A 23,065-nucleotide genomic window follows, 5' to 3' on the forward strand; every position below is an offset into this window, starting at 1 on the left:
AGGAGGGCAAGGATATGCAGTAGAGATATAGAATTAATAGGCAAATCGTAAGGAGGTAGAGTTCAAAACAGATGTTTTCCCTCAAAGGATGGATAAAATATTCCTTTCCTTTCTGACCCTAAAGCGCCCCTGCTAAGGCACTCACCTGCTGAATCTGAATGTTTCTTTTTCTTTCAGTCCCGTGTCCCGTGAAGCTAAGTAGATAGGTATTAAACTTGGAGGTCTCCAAATATTTGACAAATTGCTGAGATGACCTCTAGATTGGTGTATGTAGCTTGGAGTTTAAGAAAATAAAACTGGGGAAACTGGAAACCTAAAATGGAAACAGTAAATGCCTGACATACTCAATCAGGCAGCTCCTATAGAGTGTTAACATTTCAACCCAATGACCTCACATCATAGCTGAAACTTTAACACCCATTCTCTTTTCACAGGTGCTGTGTGACCTATATTCTTTGATTATATTTTGTAATTATGTTTCATAATGTTAACCATTAAACATCCCCTCACTACAACAGTTGTGTTACAGATTTTGTACACTAAAATCAAACTGAAAAGAGAGGCAGAAAATCAATTGAGGGCAACAAAATACAGAAACAGGCATTATGACCTTACACAAGTATTTAAGGGATATCACAGGGGCATAATTAGTAGAGCTTCTGTCTCTTATCTCCAACCACCCGAATCAAATTCTGACCTTTGGTGCTGTCTCTGTGGAGTCTGCATGTCTCCTTCCTATGCCTGCGACCTTATGAGTTATAACAGGATCAATGAAAGATCAACCAGAGTGCAGAAGACAACAAACTGCAAATGCAAATGTAAATGAATAGCAATAAATAACAAGAACATGAGATAATGAGATTAAGAGTCCTTAAACTGAGATCATTGGCTGCAGGAACATTTCAATGATGGGGCAAGTGCGAACAGTTATCCCCTTTTATTCAAGCCTGATGATTGAGGGGTAGTAACTGTTCTTGAGAGTGAGACTCTCTTAGACTCTCTCCTGAAGGTTAGCTGTGTGAATAAAGATGTTACAGCTTCCACCTGGCTCAGTTTTAGTTATGACATCATTGCGCTGGTGCTGACATCTTAATACAATAATAGAGTTTATGTAACTTTATGGAAGGGAAATCATGGTTGATAAATTTATCAGAGATCTTTGAAGATTAACCTTTTAAGGTGAATAATGAGGACCAGTTGATGTAGTGTATTTGATTTCCTGATGACAGTTTGAGAAGGCATACAAGGTAAGAGATCATAGTATTCAGGATAATATATGGTGTCTATAAAAAGTATTCACCTCCCTTGGAAGTTTTTATGTTTTTTTTTACAACATTGAATCACAGTGGATTTAATTTGGCTTTTTTGACATTGATCAACAGAAAAAGACTTACATGTTAAAGTGAAAACAGATCTCTACAGTCAAGGTGTTTCAATTGTTTGTAGTAAAAATACACCTGTATCTGTAATGTCCAACTGCTGGTGAGTCAGTGTCCTGGCAAAAAATACACCATGAAGACAAAAGAACACAAGAAAAGCACAATTCAGACGATAATCTTCAAATCACTAAATATCCCTTGGCGAACAGTTAAGTCAATCATCAAGAAATGGAAAGAATATGGCACAGCTGTAAATCTGCATAGAGTAGGCCATCCTCAAAAATTGAGTGACCATGCAAGAAAAGGGCTGGTGAGGGAGGCCACCAAAAGACCTATGACAACTCTGGAGAAGTTACAAGCATCAGTGGATGAGATGGGATAGACCACGTATACAACAACTGATGCCCGGGCAGCTTTATGGAAGAGTGGCAAAGAGAAAGCAAAGCTGCTGTTGAAAAAACTCAAATGAAATCCTGGCTAGACTTTGCCAGAAGGCATATGGGAGACTCTGAACTCAGCTGGAAGAAAGTTTGATTGTCTGATGAAACCAAAATTGAGCTTTTGACCATCTGACCAAACATTATGTTTGGCATAAGCCAAACACCGCACATCATCAAAAGCACACCATCCCTACCATGAAGCGTGGTAGTGGCTGCATCATGCTGTGGGGAGCTTCACTGCCGCAAGCTCTGGAAGGCTTGTGAAGGTAGAGGTTAAAATGAATGCAGCAAAATACAGGGAAATTCTGGAGTAAAACCTGTTGCAGTCTGCAAGAGAACTGCAACTTGGGAGAAGATTTGTTTTCCAGCAAGACAATGACCCCCAAGCATAAAGCCAAAGCTACACAGGAATGGCTTAAAAACAACAAAGTTAATGTCCTGGAGTGGCCAAGACAGAGCCCAGACCTCAATCCAATTGAGAATTTGTGGCTGGACTTGATGATCCCAATGCAATCTGACAAAGCTTGAGCAGTTTTGTAAAGAAGATTTGGGAAAAATTGCAGTATCCAGATGTGCAAAGTTGATAGAGACCTAGCCACACAGACTCAATGCTGTAATTGCTGCCAAAGGTGCAGTAAAGTACTAACTTGAAGGGGTAAATACTTATGCAATCAGTTATTCTGTGTTTTATATTTGTAAGTAATTTAGATCACTTTGACACATAAGTTTTTTCTATCGATCAGTGACAAAAAAAAGCTAAATTAAATCCACTGCGAATCAATGTTGTAAAACAATAAAACATGAAACTTCCAAGGTGGGTGAATACTTTTCATAAGCACTATATTTGTACAAAAGTAGATCAGCTGGCCATCTTTAAAAAAATGGCTTTGAGGAACAGAGCTTTTCAGATTTTACAACAGGAATGGGTGTCGTCAGTTTTGCTGACCATAAAAAGATAGTTGGGAAAATATTATAGTTATGTAAGAAAAGTTGGGCACTGAGGAATCCAATTTCAAGATTTATACACATTAGATGTATCTGTGGGTCGTCCTTCGAAAAAAGACATAACATCTCTTTACTTTAACAATGTTATTATTTTAAATGTAATTAAATACAATTTCTTTAATTTTCTGAAGAATTGCCCTCTGGTAAGATCAGGTGCCTCGAGGGAAGTAGCTACATTGATTGCCTCAGAAAGCTTGGCTATTGAGATCGGGAATGTATTATTAAACTTTGCCCTTCTAGTGGCATTTTGGGAATTAAGTATGATTACACCTACCTGGACCTCCCTCGGGCATAGCTATGCACTATATTTGACGTGCATGCAAGGCTAACATTCTTTACACAATGGTCCATTATTTATTTCTCTCTGCTGGAGAGTTTCACAAGTAAATATAGTTTTGGAACGGGCATTAGTTGTCAGCAATTAAACTTGGGAATATTTATTGATCAGGAAGGACTTGGCAGCAATTTTACCTTTGTAATATTGGTATTAATTAAACACCGATGTCGTGAAGCTTCAGCTGCTTTAATTTTTAAAGAAGCCTGTGACTGGACAGTAGCCTAATTTAATATGTAAATCAGTTCCACAGACACTCTTGAGAACGTGGCAGCCATTTTGAGAAATAGATGGGGTCAGTTGTGCTGTGAGGATTACATTCCTTGACTTCTCTAGTGCCTTTAACACCATCCAGCCCAAGATCTTAAGGAACAAACTTACGGAGATGGGAGTAGACTCTCACATGGTGGATTGGATAGTGGACTACTTGACAGATAGACCTCAGTATGTGCGGTTGGGAGACTGTAGGTCTGACACAGTGGTCAGCAACACAGGAGCGCCGCAGGGAACCGTACTCTCTCCGGTCCTGTTCACCCTGTACACATCAGACTTCCAATATAACTCGGAGTCCTGTCATGTGCAGAAGTTCGCTGATGACACGGCCATAGTGGGGTGTGTCAGGAATGGACAGGAGGAGTAGTATAGGAAACTGATACAGGACTTTGTGATATGGTGCAACTCAAACTACCTGCGTCTCAATATCACCAAGACCAAGGAGATGGTGGTGGACTTTAGGAGATCTAGGCCTCATATGGAGCCAGTGATCATTAATGGAGAATGTGTGGAGCAGGTTAAGACCTACAAGTATCTGGGAGTACAGTTAGACGAGAAGCTAGACTGGACTGCCAACACAGATGCCTTGTGCAGGAAGGCACAGAGTCGACTGTACTTCCTTAGAAGGTTGGCGTCATTCAATGTCTGTAGTGAGATGCTGAAGATGTTCTATAGGTCAGTTGTGGAGAGCGCCCTCTTCTTTGTGGTGGCGTGTTGGGGAGGAAGCATTAAGAAGAGGGACGCCTCACGTCTTAATAAGCTGGTAAGGAAGGCGGGCTCTGTCGTGGGCAAAGTACTGGAGAGTTTAACATCGGTAGCTGAGCGAAGGGCGCTGAGTAGGTTACGGTCAATTATGGAAAACTCTGAACATCCTCTACATAGCACCATCCAGAGACAGAGAAGCAGTTTCAGCGACAGGTTACTATCGATGCAATGCTCCTCAGACAGGATGAAGAGGTCAATACTCCCCAATGCCATTAGGCTTTACAACTCAACCGCCAGGACTTAAGAACTTTTTAAAAGCTATTATTAATGCTTTTTGAGATAGTGATTTAGATGCATATCATATTTTTTACTGAGTTAAGGTATTGTATGTAATTAGTTTTGCTACAACAAGTGTATGGGACATTGGAAAAAGTTGAATTTCCCCATGGGGATGAATAAAGTATCTATCTATCTATCTATCTATCTAATCGAGAGGGATATGCACTGTGAACACTCTCCACTTTACTGATAATCCAGCCAAGTTACTTTGTGGCAACAGAAATGCTTCTTTGATCCCACAAAGTAAATAAAACTCTAGATTGCTCTCAACCTATGCTTTGAGGTCGTACAAGTGTTTCTGTTCCAAAGTTTCAGGTGACTGTTAAGAAAAGATTATCAGACAAAGTATCAGTATTCACGTCTGATGTATTTGCTATCTTTTTGGCCCTGGAATGGGGTGAAGAAGTACACGCTGATTAAGTACTTCTGTGTTCTAACTTGTTGTCAGTCTTTACATGTATTAAAACAGTACTTCACATTGTAGGCCCATCATTTTTCTTGAGATTGGAGAACATCTGTAGAGGCTGCAAGGTCTCGGCCTGTGCCTACATTTCATATGGGTTCCTGCCCATCTTGAGGTTGAAGTGAACGAGGTGGCAGACATTCTTACCAAGTAATCACTAAGGATTTAAATATGGTGGTGCCTTGGGTAAGGGGGAGATGAAAGCCAAAATTAAAAAGTCTATTCAATCACTATGGCAACAAAGTTGGGAAAAAGAACAGAAAGGACAGCATTTATATAAAATTCAGAGGATGGTGGGAACTTAACTGGTGGATGGGTATACTGTAAAAGGAAAGAAGTTGCATTTAAATGTTTGCATTTGGGACATAGTAGGTCTAGTGCTTGTGAATAATTCCCTGTTCAGAATTAATACGCACAATATTGGCATCTGTAATGAGCGTTCTTGTCAAGAAACAATGCAGCGTATATTGTTTGAATGTAGTTCCTACCAGGTGCAAAGGAAACATCTAATTGTTAAATTGAGATCTTTGGGGCAGACACAGTTTGACATGGAAAATTTATTAGAATATCTCTGCCATTGTAATGTATATACCCTGAGTGCCTATTTGACTTACCGAAAAGCAAGAGACTTCTTGATATTAATTGAGATTTTTTGGGGAGGGGGTGTATTTGGTGGATATACTTCATGTCTCCTTGCTTCACATTCCAATTCTGTAGGTGGTGGTAATGCACCTTATGTTAGTCTGCCAACTACTATTAAATGTTACAAGAAGAAGAGGAAGAACCTATGCTTTGACTTCCCTTGGATCACAACGCTTTCTCCAAAGTGCTTTGGCTGCACCTATTCACAGCACTTACCCTATCCATTTCAAAAGTCAAAGTATTATTTCAGGATGTCTGTTTGAGGCAATTTGTACTTCAATAAGTGGTGATGTCAAATTGTTGCATTCTCCATAGTAGAAGTTGTGATCTATCAATTAAGAGTATCCAAATTTATATTAAGATGTTTCAGAACCAGAGTCTACTGAAATGTAATTTTTCCTCAAGAGATTGTTTTATTTTGGTAATGTAGTTTGGTAGTGGTGTGGGGGGGGGGGGGGGGGGGATGGTGGAGATACATCTCTACCAAAGGTTCTCCTTCCCTCTGCTAGCCTGCAGGTCGCCACAGGTCCTCGTTATGCAACCACTGATGCCGGACAGACAATCTCTGAAGAGTATTGATGATGGCTGGGGCCACCCGTCTTGTAAAGACACTGCCCAGAGGAAGACAATGACAAACAATTTCTGAAGAAAAAAAGACTGCCAGGAACAATCATGGTCATAGAAGGACCACGATGGCCTAGGTCATACGACACAGTGTATAACGAACAAACGAACAAATGCTCTCCTATCAGATTCCCCTTTCTCCGGTAACTCTTTCACCAATCAACTTCCTAGCCTTTTACTTCACCACTTCCCCCTCCCACTCCCGGTTTTACCGTCACCTTGTGTTTCTTTGTCCCTCCCCTCATCTTCTAACTCTGACTTATCTTTTTACTCCAGTCCTGACAAAGGCTCTCGGCTTGAAATGTCGACTGTTCTCTTTTCCATAGATTTTGCCTGGCCTGCTGAGTTCCTCCGCTGTTTTGTGTGTGTTGAATGAACAAATGTAGTTTATTCAGTTCCCCATCATGTAGTTGTTCCGTACAAATGAGTCATTCAGAAATGCTGTTTTCTTTGCTTTATAAGTTTACGATTTGTTCAGCTCTGAGGCGATGTTTGTGGATCACATGTCACACAAATTCATTATTGTGAAATAATATGAATGATTGTCACATTGGGATTTTCTTCCACCCCCCAATCATCACCCCAATTTTGTTGATGGCTTGTCTTTTACAAGTGTTGGTATTTTCTTATCCTTCTCCTGCAGAATGTTATATACCTGCAACCACAAGTTTTTGTTTAATTCCAATTCACCTGTGGACTAAAATGTACATAGGTACACTTTCCATGTGAAGTTGGCCTGGCAGGTCTGGTGAACAAATAACAAGAGAAAATCAGGCTGATAACACTCCCTTGAAAGCTGGTTGCCACATTGAAAGCAAAGTGTTGGAATAAATAGATCCTTTTTGGGCTTGGAGGGGTGTAACTTAGTGCAGTTCCTTGGGGATCAGTTTTTGGCCCTTGTTTGCTTACTAATTCCATTAATGACCAGAAGGAAGGAATGAAATGTAAGGTTTCAAAGTTTGTTAATGATACAATATTAGGTGATGAAGACATTTTGATTTTGCTGTGGTATTTAGATAGATTGAATGGATGAAAACATAGTCGGTGGAATTTAATTGTGGGGAATTACGCACTTCTATAAAAGAAATTAAAAATCAGAATCAGGTTTATTATCACCGGCATGTGACGTGGTACTTGTTAACTTAGCAGCAGCAGTTCAATGCAATACATAAGCTAGCAGAGAGCGAGATAATAATAAATAAAATAAAAACAATAATAAATAGACAAGTAAATCAATTATGTATATTGAATTGATTATTTTAAATATGCAAAACAGAAATACTGTATATTAAAAAAGTGAGGTAGTGTCCAAAGCTTCAAAGTCCATTCAGGAATCGGATGACAGATGGGAAGAAGCTGTTCCTGAATCGCTGAGTGTGTAACTTCAGGCTTCTGTATCTCCTGCCTGATGGTAACAGTGAGAAAAGGGCATGCCCTGGGTGCTGGAGGTCCTTAATAATGGACCCTGCCTTTCTTAGATTTTTACTGAAATGGAGGGCGATTGTACAAATGTGAAGTTCAGAGGGACCCAAGTTTCCAGGTCCAACAGGTAGTTCAGAATGACATGTGAAAGGAAACTTTATTGTGAAAGGAAACTATAGACCTGTTAGCCTGACATCAGTGGTTAGGAAGGTGCTGGGATCAATAGTTAGGGATGAGATTACAGAATACCTGGAGGAACATGACAAGACAGGTCAAAGCCAGCATGGTTATCTGAAAGGAAAATCCTGCCTGACTAACCTACTGCAATTTTTTGAGGAAATTACAAGCAGGGTAGACAAAGGAGAAGTAGAAGATGTGGTGTACCTGGATTTTTAAAGACCTTTGACAAGGTGCCACACATGAGGCTGCTTAGCAAGATAAGAGCCCATGGAATTACAGGAAGTTACTAGCATGGGTGGAGCATTGGCTGGTCGGCAGAAAACAGAGAGTGGGAATAAAGGGATCCTATTCTGGCTGGCTGCCGGTTACCAGTGGAGTTCCACAGGGGTCAGTGTTGGGACCGCTGCTTTTTACGATGAATGTCAATGATTTGGACTATGGAATTAATGGATTTGAGGCTAAATTTGCTGATGATACAAAGATAGATGGAGGAGCAGGTAGTGTTGAGGAAACAGAGAGACTTAGATGGTTTAGGGGAATGGGCAAAGAAGTGGCAAATGAAATACAATGGAAAGTGTATGGTCATACACTTTGGTAGAAAAAATAAACGGGCAGACTATTATTTAGATGGGAAGGGAATTGAAAATGCAGAGATGCAAAGGGACTTGGGAGTCCTTGTGCAGGATACTCTGAAGGTTAACCTCCAGGTTGAGTCGGTGGTGAAGAAGGCAAATGAAATGTTAGCATTTATTTCTAGAGGTATAGAATATAAGAGCAGGGATGTGATGTTGAGGCTCTTTAAGGCATTCGTGAGACCACACTTGGAGTATTGTGTGCAGTTTTGGGCTCTTTATTTTAGAAAGGATATACTGACATTGGAGAGGGTTCCGAGAAAATTCACGACAATGATTCCAAGAATGAAAAAGTCACCATATGAGGAACGTCTGGCAACTCTTGGGCTGTGTTCCCTGGAGTTCAGGAGAATGAGGGGGGATCTCATAGAAACATTCCGAATGTTAAAAGGCCTGAACATATTAGATATGGCAAAATTATTTCCCACGGTGGGGGAGTCTAGGACAAATTCAGATTCAGATTCAGATTCAGTTTATTGTCATTTAGAAACCACAAATGCAATGCAGTTAAAAAATGAGACAACGTTCCCCCAGAATGATATCACAAAAGCATATGACAAAACAGACCACACCAGAAAATACACATAACGTTTGGCAATCCCCAATCCAGAGTCCGGAGAGGCTGCTGCATATTAATATCGCGCTACCATCTAGCGCGTTTCCCGGAAAGGAGCTCCAAATCCACCAGACAAAACAAGACCAAAAACTAAAGCTACAAGACCTGAACAAAACCACATAGTTACAACAGTGCAAACAATAGCATAATTGTTTAAAAAAAAGACTATGGGCACAGTAAAAATAGTCCAAGATGTTAAAGGACTGTAAGTTCAAAAGAAATCTCCACAGTTTCCACAAGTCCCCAGGGTCCCGACAGACTCACCATCCCACGCCGGCGGCAGACGGGAATACCCCCGCTATGGACTTCCACAGCGCCGCCCGACTCAGCCTCGCAGACGCAGCACACACTGAAAGCAACCTGAGTCCGTCAAACCTCTGAGCCGACAACCATCCCCTCCGGCACAGCTTCTCCGAGCACCATCCTCTGCCGAGCGTATTAAGACGGCCCTGCCAACGGCCATCGGCAATGCGACCCCAAGGACTGGGGGCCTGTTCTTCCCAGCAGAGTCCCGGATCTCACAGCAGCAGCAGAAACGAAGAAGGTCTTCCTGGAATTTCCCAATGTTTCTCCATGCTTCCAAGTCCGTTTTCAATCGATTATGATTGCGCACGGCACCCCACTTTACAAATAACAGATAATCAGTTCCGGAGTGGCCACTGCAAGCTGCATCGCGCCACCATCTTGGATCTTGGATCAATGGGCACGACTTCAGGGTTGAAGGATGTCCATTTAGAACAGAGATGCGGAGAAATTACTTTAGTCAGAGGGTGGTAAATCTGTGGAATTTGTTGCCACAAGCAGCTATGGAGGCCAAGTCATTGGGTGCATTTAAGGCAGAGATAGATAGATTCTTGATTAGCCAGGGCATCAAAGAGTATGAGGAGAAGGCAGGGGAGTGGGGATGGCTGGAATAATTGGATCAGCCCATGATCGAATGGCAAAGCAGGCTCGATTGGCCAAACGGCCTACTTCTGCTCCTATATCTTATGGCCTTATGGGAGGTGGAGTTTGTTAGGGAGATTTTGTTGCAGTATACTGGTCAGCCACAGCTGGAATGCCACACACCACTTCTGTCCTCTTACCTAAAGAAGGACACAGCAGGATTGAAGGCAGTCGAAAAGCAATTCACCAGACTGATTCCCAGATTGAAAGGGTTCTCCTAGCAAGAGAGGAAGCAGTTTAGATTTATATTCCTTGAAGTTTGGAAGAATGGGGGATGAAGAATAAGATGAGATTAAAGGTCAGCAGGGTCGCCATGAGACAGATGACCTGTTTTGTTCAATTTCATATCAGGGAATGTATACAACCTGAACACCATACCGAAAAAACCCAAAGAACAAACGACAAGAAATGTTAGAACCCCAAAGGCCCTTGTCCCACACACAAACAGCAGCTAAAACATCAACCCTCCTCACTCCCCCCCATTTACTTCAGCAAAAGCAACAGCCCTCTCACCACCCACCATGCAATAGGAAGGCCCCAGACACCGTGATCTAAAGTCCATCAGGAACTACTGTCCTTCTTGACACTTTGGACATCTCAACAGGCCCTCTCTCTCACTAAAATGGGAGAGGGAGGTATCACTCCTGCCACAGTGAGAGGGGAGGCCAACAGCTTACTGTTTCTATGTTACAGTCAGCAGCGTTGTTTGTCTAAACGCCCCGACCCGAGAATCAGCATCGAGAGAGAGATCACTAGAGTGCAAAGACCTCCGACAGCCACACCTCCTGTTTCAGTGTCCCGTGACACTTCGGAGACATCAGCGAGGAACCTTGCCACCCTCAGGGCCGCTCCCCGAAGGGGCACATCTTCCAACCCCCTCCAGGCTGCCCAGCGAGTTCCAAAGAGTGAGAAGCAACCATCCATGAAGAACGTGGTTTGAGCTCAGCTGTAGATCGTGGATCCCAACAGGACCGCAGCCTCCTTGAAAGGGAATAAAGAGATATGAGAATAGGAAGTTTAAACTGTTCCACAGAGGAACTGGAAGGAGTCACCCAAGTCTGCAAAAACCTCTGGCGCCATCTTTAGCTCCTCCCACTTTTGTGCTGTATGACTTTATGACTCTATGTCTCACTGTTTGCTCTTCCACCCCCAATAACCACTTCCTTTTTAAGAGCACTTTCCATGAAAGCTTAAAAGATGCTGTATTTTAACTTGTACCTAAGCCCTTCCCACCAAACCAGAGCGTAAACAGTCTTTCACAGTGAAACAACAATCCACCCAAACTTTTACAAACCGCCTATTATATTCAGTGCTGGCAGTTTGATCCCCTTAGATAACCAATCTTTCCAGCTTGTGTGAGAACTGGCCACCGGTTCTGATTCAGATCTTCCACCTGTAATAATAGCTCACTTTTACTCTCTCCTCAGTTGCTTCCAGTCCACTGAATATTTCAACCACTCTCTTCTGTTTGTATCACATTTCCTGCAATTATTGTAACTACACCTCACAGTTATTTCCATCCTGCCCTTTTGTGCTTTTCCTCTTTCTAACAAAACTCATCCATACCTGGTACGAACAGTATTGTGTTGTCTGCAGTGCCTTGACCTTCACCTTTTCAAAGAGACTCTTTATTCTTCCCAGCAGTCCCATTCTCAACAATTTAAAACACATCGATTATCTCATGTTTCCAGTTCCAATGCAGGGTCATTGGCCAAAATGCTAACCTTGTTTCTCTCATTGACTTGTTGAATATTTCAGTGCACTAATTGCATAAGTTCCCGGATACCACTTCTATGTTGTAAACCTTAAAGATCCAGGACAGTTAGTTACTAGGCTCAAATAAATTTGTAACAGGAAATAAGGAAATAATGGTGGTCCTTTGGAGGCTGGACTGAGTAGCTTCAACTCTGTCAAATATCATCTTGCAGTGAAGATTATCATCAGAAGCATTGAAGAACAAAGGCACAAGCTAGGAAGCCGTCAGGGCAGAGTGTGGACAGGACATAAATCTCAGCTTTCCTCTGATCACTCTGTTTTGCATGTTCCTGGATAGCATTCAATCAATAGCTCCAATAGAAATGCCTTCAGAACCTTAGAAGCTGTGTGGTAACACAAAGTCAATGTGCTCATGATGTTAGAATTGGGAAAGACAAAGGTGTTGGTATTGATGTGGGCCCAGCCAATATGAATTGAGAAATTGTTCAATTTTTTCTTAAGCTGGCAGGAACTCCTTAAATAGGGATGCAACTTAGGCGATGACTGCAATCAAGTACATATAATTAATTACATTTCCTGTGCAACGAGCTTATAAAGAAAATTATATCAAACGGAATGATTGGCAAATTAGCTAAATAAATTGAAAACTGCTGGGAAATTCCTTGGCTGCAGTCACTGGTTTATGAAGTTACAAAGGGATCTGTTCTGAGTCACATAATCTTTGCTAATTAATAGGTCATATGGAGAACAAGCCATGTTACGTATTTGTCTATTATCCTTTAATCATTTCTGCCTATCTTTTGGTACCCTCCTCTCTGTGCTGCTTAAGATCTGCTTTTAGACTTTATTAAACAAAATAAGAAAGCACCAGAAATATTTAGCAGATTAGGAACATTTGTGGAGAGAGAAAGAGCATTAATATTTCAGGTGGATACCTTTGCACCTTCAACCTGAAGTTAGGAGGTTGGCTATGGCATCAGGAATGAGGGTTGGTAGGAGGCTTGAGATGAAGTTTGCATACCTGGACTCAGAGCTGAGAGGCATCAGCTTGCAGGTGGTGAGATTGGAATTGGTGGCAGATCGTTTATTAGAGAAGATTCGAATCAGTACTAGGAGGGTGGAAGTAAAAATTGGGGGGTGGAATCAGTAATTATAGGAGACTATAGGCCAGGTAAGCAAATTAGTGGGAGCATTGTGTCAGGTTTTCAAGTGAAAGGATCATGCTTGCTGAGATAAGCAAAGAAGTATTCCACATCACTAGGTTTTAGCTGGGCAAGATGATATTGTTGCAACTTTTTATGAAGTGGTCAATTACAGCTGTTGGATAAAAGAATCAAAACTTCCCTGCATATAGACGATAACTTAGATGTGACCTAATATTAAAATTAAAGGTTATTACTTAGTGAACAATTATTAACCCTGATTTGATACAGTCTGTTTATATTTGGACTTGAGCTTATTATGACAGCAGTTCTGCTGAAAATATGGGCTTTAGGGAGTTCTAGTCTATGCCCAATGACATGCAGGAAATATAAACATTTCTGCACCGAATTAAAGAGCCCCATCGCCCAGGATATGCCCTCGTCTCATTGCTACCATCAATGATAAGGGACAGGAATCTGAAGACACGCAGTCTATGTTTTCGGAACAGCCTCTTCCCCTCCACCATGAGGGTTCTAAACAGACAATGAACCAACCTACCTCACTTTTTTACTCTCTTTTTGTACAATTTATTTTACCTGTGTAAATATATATGTTTTATTGTAATTTATTGTTTTTTATTATCTATTGACTGTACTGCTACAGCAAAACAGCAAATTTCATGACATACATCAGTGATATTAAACCTCACCCTGATACTGAGTCATTGCAGTAACATTCTGGATTTTAACAATGAAATGCCTGAGATATTAGCTGCTTTTTTATAATGAGATATGGCATAGATTAGAGATCAAGCAATATGAAGCCTTCATTGCAATGGTGCAGATAGGCCCACCCACTGACCCCGTGCTTTGAAAGGCCATCAATACTGTTGCATCCGGGGTCTCTGATCTCTCTGTCACCCCAGCCACTACCACTACATTTCTTGCAACAAATCTTGTGAACCGAAGCAATCATTTTCAATGAAAAGGGAGCTATCAGCCACAATGCAAGGGTTACATTGAAACCCTTGGTAGTTACTAATTGTTTGGAACACTCCACAGATGCTCTTGAATGAGTTAATTACACACTTTACAGTTTCACATCCACTTTGAGACTCGCAGTGTATTACTAGTCAACTAATCACAGTATTTATGTGCACTGCAGTAACAACACGTAAAATACTGTTATATCTGCCAGAGGTTTAGATTAAGTAAAGATTTGATTGTAGTGATCTCACAGCTTGTGTCTTGCAGTCACCACTCATTCCAGCCCTATAACTGTACTAAAGTTTCAGGCCATTTGGATCCAAGACAGCTCCTGGTACCACTGCCACAGTTCTTCAGGGAGGCTAGGCTGGTCGTTTGCACCAGTTGTGCTGTAGACATCATAAAGTAAGACCCTGCCATGGTCTGTCAGGAAGAATTTTCATTTTCTCCAAATATTCTTCAGAAACATTTGAAGACGGTTAAAAATAAGTTATATTTTATATGATGAATTAGGAACACATGAAATTGTTATCAATTAACTAAAATCATAAATTTCATTTAAACAAAGCAAAATAAAGAAATAATTTACCTATACTTGGAGTTTTGATAACAGTTAAATGAAAGGGGTTGCGCTGGTATAATGCAGAGTGGTCAGATAACAATGTGGACAAGGCTCATTTGACCATGCCCTGTTCTTGGCTACCATGCTGTCGAGCAGAAGTCCAGGACGCTACCTCCTCTGCAGCTTGTTGCTGATGCTCTATGGACCTGCTAGGCCAGTAACCCGAGGAAACAAAAGTAGGTGAAGGAAGACTTTTTTAACCTAAATTGTGAGAGAAAACAATAATAGATGTCAATGTTTATTTAATATCAGATTACAATTACAATGATTACAATGTAGATCAAAATGCTGAATCCAACACGGCATTAAAAACACAACATCAAATAGCTGTTTTACTTCTGATTCATTACAACACTGAATTTTGATACTCATAGTGTGTCACATTTCCACTTCCACAGAAGGCTAAAGAATTTTGGCAAGTCCCCATCAGCCCTTGCTCCATAGAAAGTGTTCTCTTGAACTCGAGATTCTGCAGATGCTGAAAGTCTTGAGAATCACACACAAAATGCAGGAGAAACTCAGCAAGCAGCATCTATGGAGGGGATTAAACAGTCAATTTTTCAGGCTGGACCCTTCATGAGGCCTGAAACGGAAGGGGGCAGAAGCTAGAATGTGTGGGGACGGAAAGGATCTGGCAGCTAGCAATAGGTGAGACCAGGTGGGAAAAATGGTGGGTGGCTGGGGGAGGAGTGATGAAGTGAGAAGCTGGGTGGTGATTGGTGGAAGAGGTAAAAGGCTAAAGAAGAAGGAATCTAATTGGAGAGGATAGTGGACCATGGAAAAAGGGAAGGAAGAGGGGATCCAGAGGGATAGAATGGGCAGATGAGGAGAAGGTGAGAACAGGTAACCAGAATAAGGAATGGTTAGAAGGAGAAAAGGGGAGGAAATAGTGATTACCAGAAATTTGAGAAACTATTCCCACAGGTTGTAGGTTACCCAGACAAAGATGAGGTATTGATCCTCCATCCTGACTGTGGCCTCATCGTGGCTGTAGGGAAGGCCATGGAGAGACAGGTCAGAATGATAACAGGAAGTCAATCTGAAATGGTTAGCCACTGGAGATCTTGCCTTTTGCAAAAATGCTCGACAAAGCAGACCCCAATCTGCATCAAGCTTAGCCAGTGTAGAGGAGGCTGCACTGGGAGCACCAGATACAATAGCTGACCCCAACAGACTCGCAGGTGAAGTGTTACTGTGTCTGGATGCATAAGGGCTTGGTCTGGCAAATGCCCTGCACGTAACCATAAGGAGCTGCAGAGTTCAGCACATCACATGAATCAGCCTCCAATCCATGGACTCTGTCTACACTTCTCGTTGCATCAGTAAATAGTCAACATAATCAAAAACCGCACCCTCCCTAGCCGTTCTCTCTTCTCCCCTCTCTCATCAGGCAGAAAATACAAACACCTGAAAGCACGCCACACCAGGCTCAAGGACAGCTTCTATCCCAGTGTTATCAGACTCTTGAACAGATCTCTTGTACGATATGATGCTCCCTTGGTTTCACAATCAACCTCACTATGATCTTGCACTTTATCATTTACCTTCACTGCCCTTTTTCTGTAACTTTTACACTTTATTCTGCATGGTTCTTGTTTTTACCGTATTCTAGCTCAATGCACTATGTAATGATTTAATCTGTAGAAACAGTATGTGAGATAATCTTTTTACAGTACCTGTGACAATAATAAACCAATACCAATACATTTCAAATTTGTCATGGTATTCTTGTGCAAAGATACTGCTGGCAAAACTGGCCAACACAGGGAGTTCATTGAGAGACAGATTCCCAACACAAGGCTTTTCTGTCAGCTAACAAACTCAATCAGTAAAGGCTAATGGAGTGCTGGCTTTTTATTAGGGAAGTAGAATATAAGCAAATTGAAATTATTTTACAGCCAAAGAAGGTGTTAATTATACTACATCTAGAGCTGCTCTAGGAGTGGCAACAGCAAAGATTTATTGAAATGAAACATGTCCTTCTAGGATTAACTTACTTCCAGAAAACTTACTTAATGTAATTTAGAAGATCAAAGGATAATTCGATCAAAGTTTGCTCCAATGACTTCCAAGAGGACTACAGACTTGTCATGATTTGGAGGCTTGCCTGCCTCAACGATCCAGAGAGCTATGCTGGCTGGAGTCAGGGCTTTATGCTTTGGCTCTGGGTCAGGTCACAGATCGGCAGAGGCCAGACTAAGAATGGTCCACTACTCCTCCATGTTCAGGGGTTCAGCTCAGGGCCAACAACCCTGACTGGTCAAACAAAACTGTTACGGAAACAGCAATGAAGAATCCTTCTACATCTGAGTGTGATGAAATTCGTGAGTCTTCACCCGGGACTTGTATGACTGACAGTAGTGAAAACTGAGAAGCAGCTACTGACACGATGAGGGAAGCCCTGAACACCACCGAAGATGGAGGACCTTCATTGCTGCCTAAATGCCAGTGGTGAAATGGGTAGTAAGTAAGTAAGTTGCCAATATGAATGAAAACTAAAAGAATGGTTAGAGAAAGTTAGTTAAGATCTATATATGTAAAAAAAGACTTGACTAAAAATTAGAGGCAGGCTTTTCAGGAGTGAATTCCAAAAAGGCTTCTACACAGGGTTGTGGTGGAAATATTGAACTCTCCACTGCAAACAGTAATCAATACTAGGTCAACTATTAAATATGATACCTTTAGGCAATCAAAGCATGCTTAGGAAAAAGGTAGGAATATGGGGAAAAAGGTAACAATATCAAGTGTATTAAAGGATGCCTTGTGCTTTCATTTCAAGGATACATTTCAAGGTATTCCACTGTCCTGGTGCTTGTAAGTATTGTTATTCTGAATGCTGACATGTTTTCCATCATTGACAACACTGCCAGGCAACTCTTCCTGGTCTATAATAAAAGAAACAAAAGAAACACATCTCCAAGGTACACCTTACCAAAAGCATGCACTGGGATGACGGTCGATAAGCTGTAGATGCTGGAAATCTGTAACAAAAAGCAGATGATGCTCAGTAAGTCAGGCAGCAACTGTGAGAAGAGAAGCAACGTTTATAATTCAGGTCAAAGATACTTTGTTGAACTGGGAACAGGAAAAAAACAAGTGAAAATAACTCAAACTAATATTTTTGTTCTCGCTTTCCCAGTTCTGGCAAAGGATCTTTGACCTGAAACATTAACTTTTGTTTTCTCCACAGGTAAGTATTTCCAACATTTTTAATAAGGTAGGTGGTTACATACATCATTGCACAGTACGAGATTAGAAACTCAGTCTCCTTTTTGTGTATCTGAAAGTTTTGTCACAGTGTTGCATGAACTGGAGGCGTGAGAAAATACACGGGTGAGGAGGAGAAGAGCAATATGATTGGCTATGATCTCTTGCCAGTTGTGATCTATCAATGTATCACAATGGTAAAACTGGTATTCAGAATCAGAGTCACCGGCATGTGACGTGAAATTTGTTAACTTAGCTGCAGCAGTTCAATGCAATACAAAATATAGAAGAAAAAAAAGTAAAAATATATTAGTAACAATATATGTATATTGAACAGATTAAAAATCTTGCAAAAACAGAAATATATGTTTAAAAAGTGAGGTACTGCTCATGGGTTCAATGTCCATTTAGGAATTGGATGGCAGAGGGGAAGAAGCTGTTCCTGGATCGCTGAGTGTCTACGTTCAGGCTTCTCTACCTCCTTCCTGATGGTAACAGTGAGAGAAGAGAATGCCTTGAGTGCTGGGGTCCTTAATAATGGACATTGCCTTTCTGAGACACCGCTCCCTGAAGGTCCTGGGTACTTTGTAAGCTTGTACCCAAGACGGAGCCAATTAAATTTACAACCCTCTGCAGCTTCTTTTGGTTACTTACATTCCAACTGGAAAGTACAATTCCATATTGGGATGAAAAGTAGCATGTTATCCTGACTTCTGAGGATATTATTCACATTTTCTATTGTTAAGTCTCTGTTTTTACGTAGAGTAACATCCACCTCCAGTTCATTTGCTGCTGAAACTTTCCTCCACCACCTCTGCGCTCTTTTATTTTCCTTGCTGTTCTTTATACTTCATAAACTCCAAACCCTTGATAATTCTTTCCTTGTGTTTTGTATCTGAACAGAATTCCCCAGAATTTTAATTTTCCTTTTCAACTGTTTCCTCATGACTTCTAAAGAGAAATCTTCAACTTCCCTGTCCTGAAGCACGGACAGGCTAAATATCTGTTACCGGTTTCAATGTTCTTCTGCCCCATGCATTCGTAATGTTAAGTATGCTCTTTGCTATTAGCTTTGCTCTGCTTCGTGTAGAATACAGTTTGGTTTTTCCACTTGGTGCTTGATACCACCTTGAATGTTTATTTGGAATGGGACGTAATAAAAAGCCGAGAAACAGAAACACAGGTAACCCCAATTACGGAGTAGTTATGTTCCTAGAAAAGCATCAATATTGCAACTTTCCATAATGGAAAACACAAGTTCCCATGGAATCCCATGTTAGAAGTGGAGGTGTGCTCCTATTGGATGCTTTTTCTTTCAACGGTAATGATAGTACCACAACTGCTGGTTTGCTGCAGGGGACCACTTAAGAGATTGTCTTGTCAGTCACAAGTGCAAATCTTAGCAGCTGCATTTAGAGTCACAAGTGATTACCGATGCTATAATCTAGAGGTTGCAGCCTCTTATTACCTTATTACATCTACTTAACACCTTTCAACCTTCAGTTTGAATGAGACAAACACTCTTAAAAGCATATATAAAAAACAGGTAAGATAGTTTACTGATATAACTCACCACAGATAACAGTGGTCATATAGGTTTACAACTTGCCGTTAAACATGCTGGCTCTGTTTTAGATACCATGAGAGTAAATAATATTTAAATCTCTTGAAAAAAATTGCTGCACTGCAAAATGAACCTCCCATGCTAAAAGGTTCAAAAAATAGACAAAATTTTTTGTTTATTTTTCATTTTTTGTTTATTAATTTGCCATCATATAAATTCCATCAGCTGGAATTGCATTTTTGGATAGTGATTTATGAGTACTATAAGACAAATTTCCCTAACCTGATTAGACATTTTATGGGGGTCACCTGTAGTCAAAAATCTGGAATAATTCACTTCAGCTGCTCACGAATCTATGAGCCTTCCTAATCAACTATTCTTTTGCATCAGAGCAGAAATTTGCTTTCCATAACCTTATGCCTGCTATCTAGACTTCAACGAGGACTTGCACATTCAATCCAGTCCACTTCTTAAATGATAAACAATTATGCAGGAAGCAATCCTCAAAGGAGAAGATTTATTTATTTATTTATTTCGAGATAAAGTGTGGAATAAACCCTTCCAGCCCTTTAAGCTCCGCCACCCAACAACCTCTGACAACCTCCGATTTAATGTTACTGAATGACTAAACAGACTTAAGATATGGGAAATGTTTATCCATATCTGATTCCATTTCCCATTGCAAAGACCAAGGGACTCATAATCTGCCTTCCTCAATGTGGGTGAACACCTTCTACAGATGCAGTATCAATGCATTTCAGATCGTTCACTTCTTTATGGACACGTCTACATTTTTAGCCGTCAGCACCAATCCGAAAGAGGGTTTTAATATGGTTACCTTAGATTATACAGTCAATTGAAGAGCTTGGAATGTGACCAAGAATCCATCAGCTTCATTTTGGGAAAAAAAATACTGTTCAAGTCATGAACAGAGGGAAAAAAACTGATTCCATTGGAGCACAAAATACCAACCATTCACTCCAGGGTAAAGAAATCAAGCCCTTTTCAAAACCTGTTCTTCCTTACTCCACATTTCAAACTCAACATTCCATGCCATAATTTATGTAAATTTCTCTCCTGCTTTAAAGAAAATGCTTCAGGCCATGACTCACACAGGCTCCGTAAGATTGATTTTCCAGGTCCCTTTCAGGTCCTCTGATTGTCCTTCATGAGCTCCAATCAAATATAGACTTATTCCCTAGTGGAATTGTGTTTCCCAAATTATTTTTTCCTTGGGAAGAATCCAGGTCCTAGTGATCCCCACTGATTTGATTACACCATCATATCATTCTTTCCCAGGACCTCCACGCTAAAACTTGAAGCAAAATCATTTTAACACTGCTCACATTTTGCATTAAAATGGCATTTAGCATTAAAATCTAAGGAATGTTCATGTAAAATGTAAAAATATAGAGTTAACCCTATACTATTCAGAGAACCATTGATGATTAATAAATGAGAGGTTTACAAAAAGGACTTTTATTAACAGAATTTTATGACAGTGCAGAAGAAAACAGAAGAACCAGATTCCATTTCATAAGCCACGTGGTTATGCCAGTTGGATTTTTAAAGCACTGGTTTTAAATTTCTACCATGCTCAAACGATATTCTTTCCGTTCCTTTAAGTCAGCCTATGCATTTGCAGATGTACGTACATCTGTCAGCCCTCATGAACAATTCAACAGGTAAATGGCATCAGTTTTCAGATGGTACAGTGCTTTCATCCCATCCTGCTTTTCCTTCAGTAACAGCTCTATTTAGCCATCTACATTTTATGTTTCCACTACATTACACTAATTTATCGTCAATTCACATTTAGGGCATTCATTGCCTTTGTGTCTTTTCCTTTCTCAGGCCCATCTTCAACGTGCAGAAGATATATATGTTCACAGTCATAAATTTGTGTATGAGGAGACAATGTTCAACCTGACGGAGAGAAAGGTTAAAGGACGAACACCAAACATTGCTATTAACATTGAGTAAAGCAGGGTGTATTTGAAGTAACTGACTCAGCAACAAGGTTGTCAGCTTGGTGATACTTGTCATTAGTATTTTATATTTTAAAGTATATGTAGTTGTCACTTCAACCAATACAGTCACAGGCATTGTAGTCAAACATTCCTTGTGCAAACATTCAGCCACTTATTGTCATTTCCACTCATTTCCTTGGCTTCATCTGGGACACTCTGGGACCCTGGTGCGGGAGTTGCTCAGGATGGTACCGAAACGCAATTATCAACATAATCAAAACCACAGAATAGTTTCAACACAGCAGGAGGTTACTAAGTCCATGTTGGCTCTCTAATGGAAAAATTCACTAGCTCCACATCCTGTCATCTTCTCTGTAGCTTTGAAAATGTTTTTCTCTCCATATATTTATCCCATTGTTTCTTAAAGGCCCAGGAGACTGACTTGTCAAAAAGCAATGTATTCTTGCAACCCTCACAATGTAGGGATATACAAACCTTCGCACATGAAACAAAAAAACATTATATGAAGCATTAGAAGACTTAGCAAAGACCTTCAATACTATTTTGCAGTCTCCAGGAGCAGTGCAGCCAAACCTTCACAGATAACTAACTTTTGAGCTTTCATGGAAGCTTAGAAGAAGCCATCCTGAACTTAGCACATCAAATTTAGGATAAAGGAGCTGATCAGATGCTTAGAATGCCAGATAATTCAGACAAGGTGTTAATTTCTCCAGTCCATGTTTCTGTAAATCTGTGGAAATGAAGAATGGTGGCCATTTTATAATGAGAGTGATGCCACAGGAGATGCTCTTGTTGACTTTTCAATATGTCAGCCTGTATTCATTATGAAGACAACACCTAGCTGGACAAGACTGCCTTTGGAATTGTTGTGGAGCTAGAGTCTGCACCCAAGCATTAATGGCCTTGTGCTCGGAGGCGGGTTCTGAAGTGCTGGCAACATAAGCGTTAAAGTTTACCTTTTCTCAGTGGGCTGAGTCCAAGGAAGTCCGCAGAGTTTCTTCAGTCAATAAACTAAAGTAAAAGACAAAAAAATAGTTTTGTCACAGAAATTCAAATAATTGCATACACAATTGAAAGTTATCTGAATAGCTGTAGTCTTTTTAAATTCTACTGTCTGTTAAGTCCTCCCACAATCCCATAGGGTTTCAACTAGAACATAGTCTATATATAAACAGTCTGGCCAAATGTTTTCTCTACAATGATGCACTCTTCAGGGAACAGTAGAATTATGCAATTACTTTTTAAGTTTCTTATTGACCATAAAAAGTAATGTTTGACTAAATCCCAATTATAATTTGGAATGTCTTTTTGGAAAGAGTACACAACAAAGTTGTAGAAATTTATCCTGCGTTATGTAAATGTGAGTAACATTGAAAGTACAGTTCTTTAAGCAGCCTGACAGTAGGGACACAAAGTGTTGCAGAAGATGATCCCACCGTCCCACCCCTGGGTATCTAGTTCAGGATACAACATTCCTGTTTTTTTTTAACTGTTGCATGGATCAGCTATTGCTCTGTGCGGGAAATGTTCACACAGCCTGATAACTGAGTGGCACTTTAATTTTTTTTTATAATCTGCATCTTCTTAATATTTAGAATAAAAATTGGAAAGACGCATACTTTTGATTTTATTTATTAATTGAAGGGTATAATGAAATACAGTACAACAAAGAAAATCTTTACACTTCGTAAATACTTTCTTGTCTGTCTTTATTCCGTTCCTGGCTGCGTGCACGGGAACATTTCAGTTTCTGCACAGTTACGCACCAGTACAGCTTGGGCGGAATGGTGTCAGGATATCACCAACTGTCCTTTGAAGGTTCCAGACGGGGTAGAAA

At 40.5% G+C, this 23,065-nt stretch overlaps 1 protein-coding gene and 1 long non-coding RNA gene across 2 annotated transcripts in view; one reads left to right on the plus strand and one right to left on the minus strand.

The window, feature by feature from the left end:
• pdgfc (platelet derived growth factor c) overlaps window positions 1-23,065 on the plus strand; it is a 267,864-nt gene that overhangs the window by 200,159 nt on the left and 44,640 nt on the right. The gene's annotated exons all lie outside the window — the stretch shown is intronic.
• LOC140726522 (uncharacterized) lies at window positions 8,894-14,616 on the minus strand. Its single transcript, XR_012098659.1, has 2 exons — window positions 14,434-14,616; window positions 8,894-10,980 (listed from the first exon to the last, which is right to left on the minus strand). It is a non-coding gene; the product is annotated as an uncharacterized lncRNA (long non-coding RNA).

Source organism: Hemitrygon akajei, chromosome 4 (genome assembly GCF_048418815.1).
Source record: "Hemitrygon akajei chromosome 4, sHemAka1.3, whole genome shotgun sequence".
In the NCBI taxonomy this organism is placed as follows: Eukaryota; Metazoa; Chordata; class Chondrichthyes; order Myliobatiformes; family Dasyatidae; genus Hemitrygon; species Hemitrygon akajei.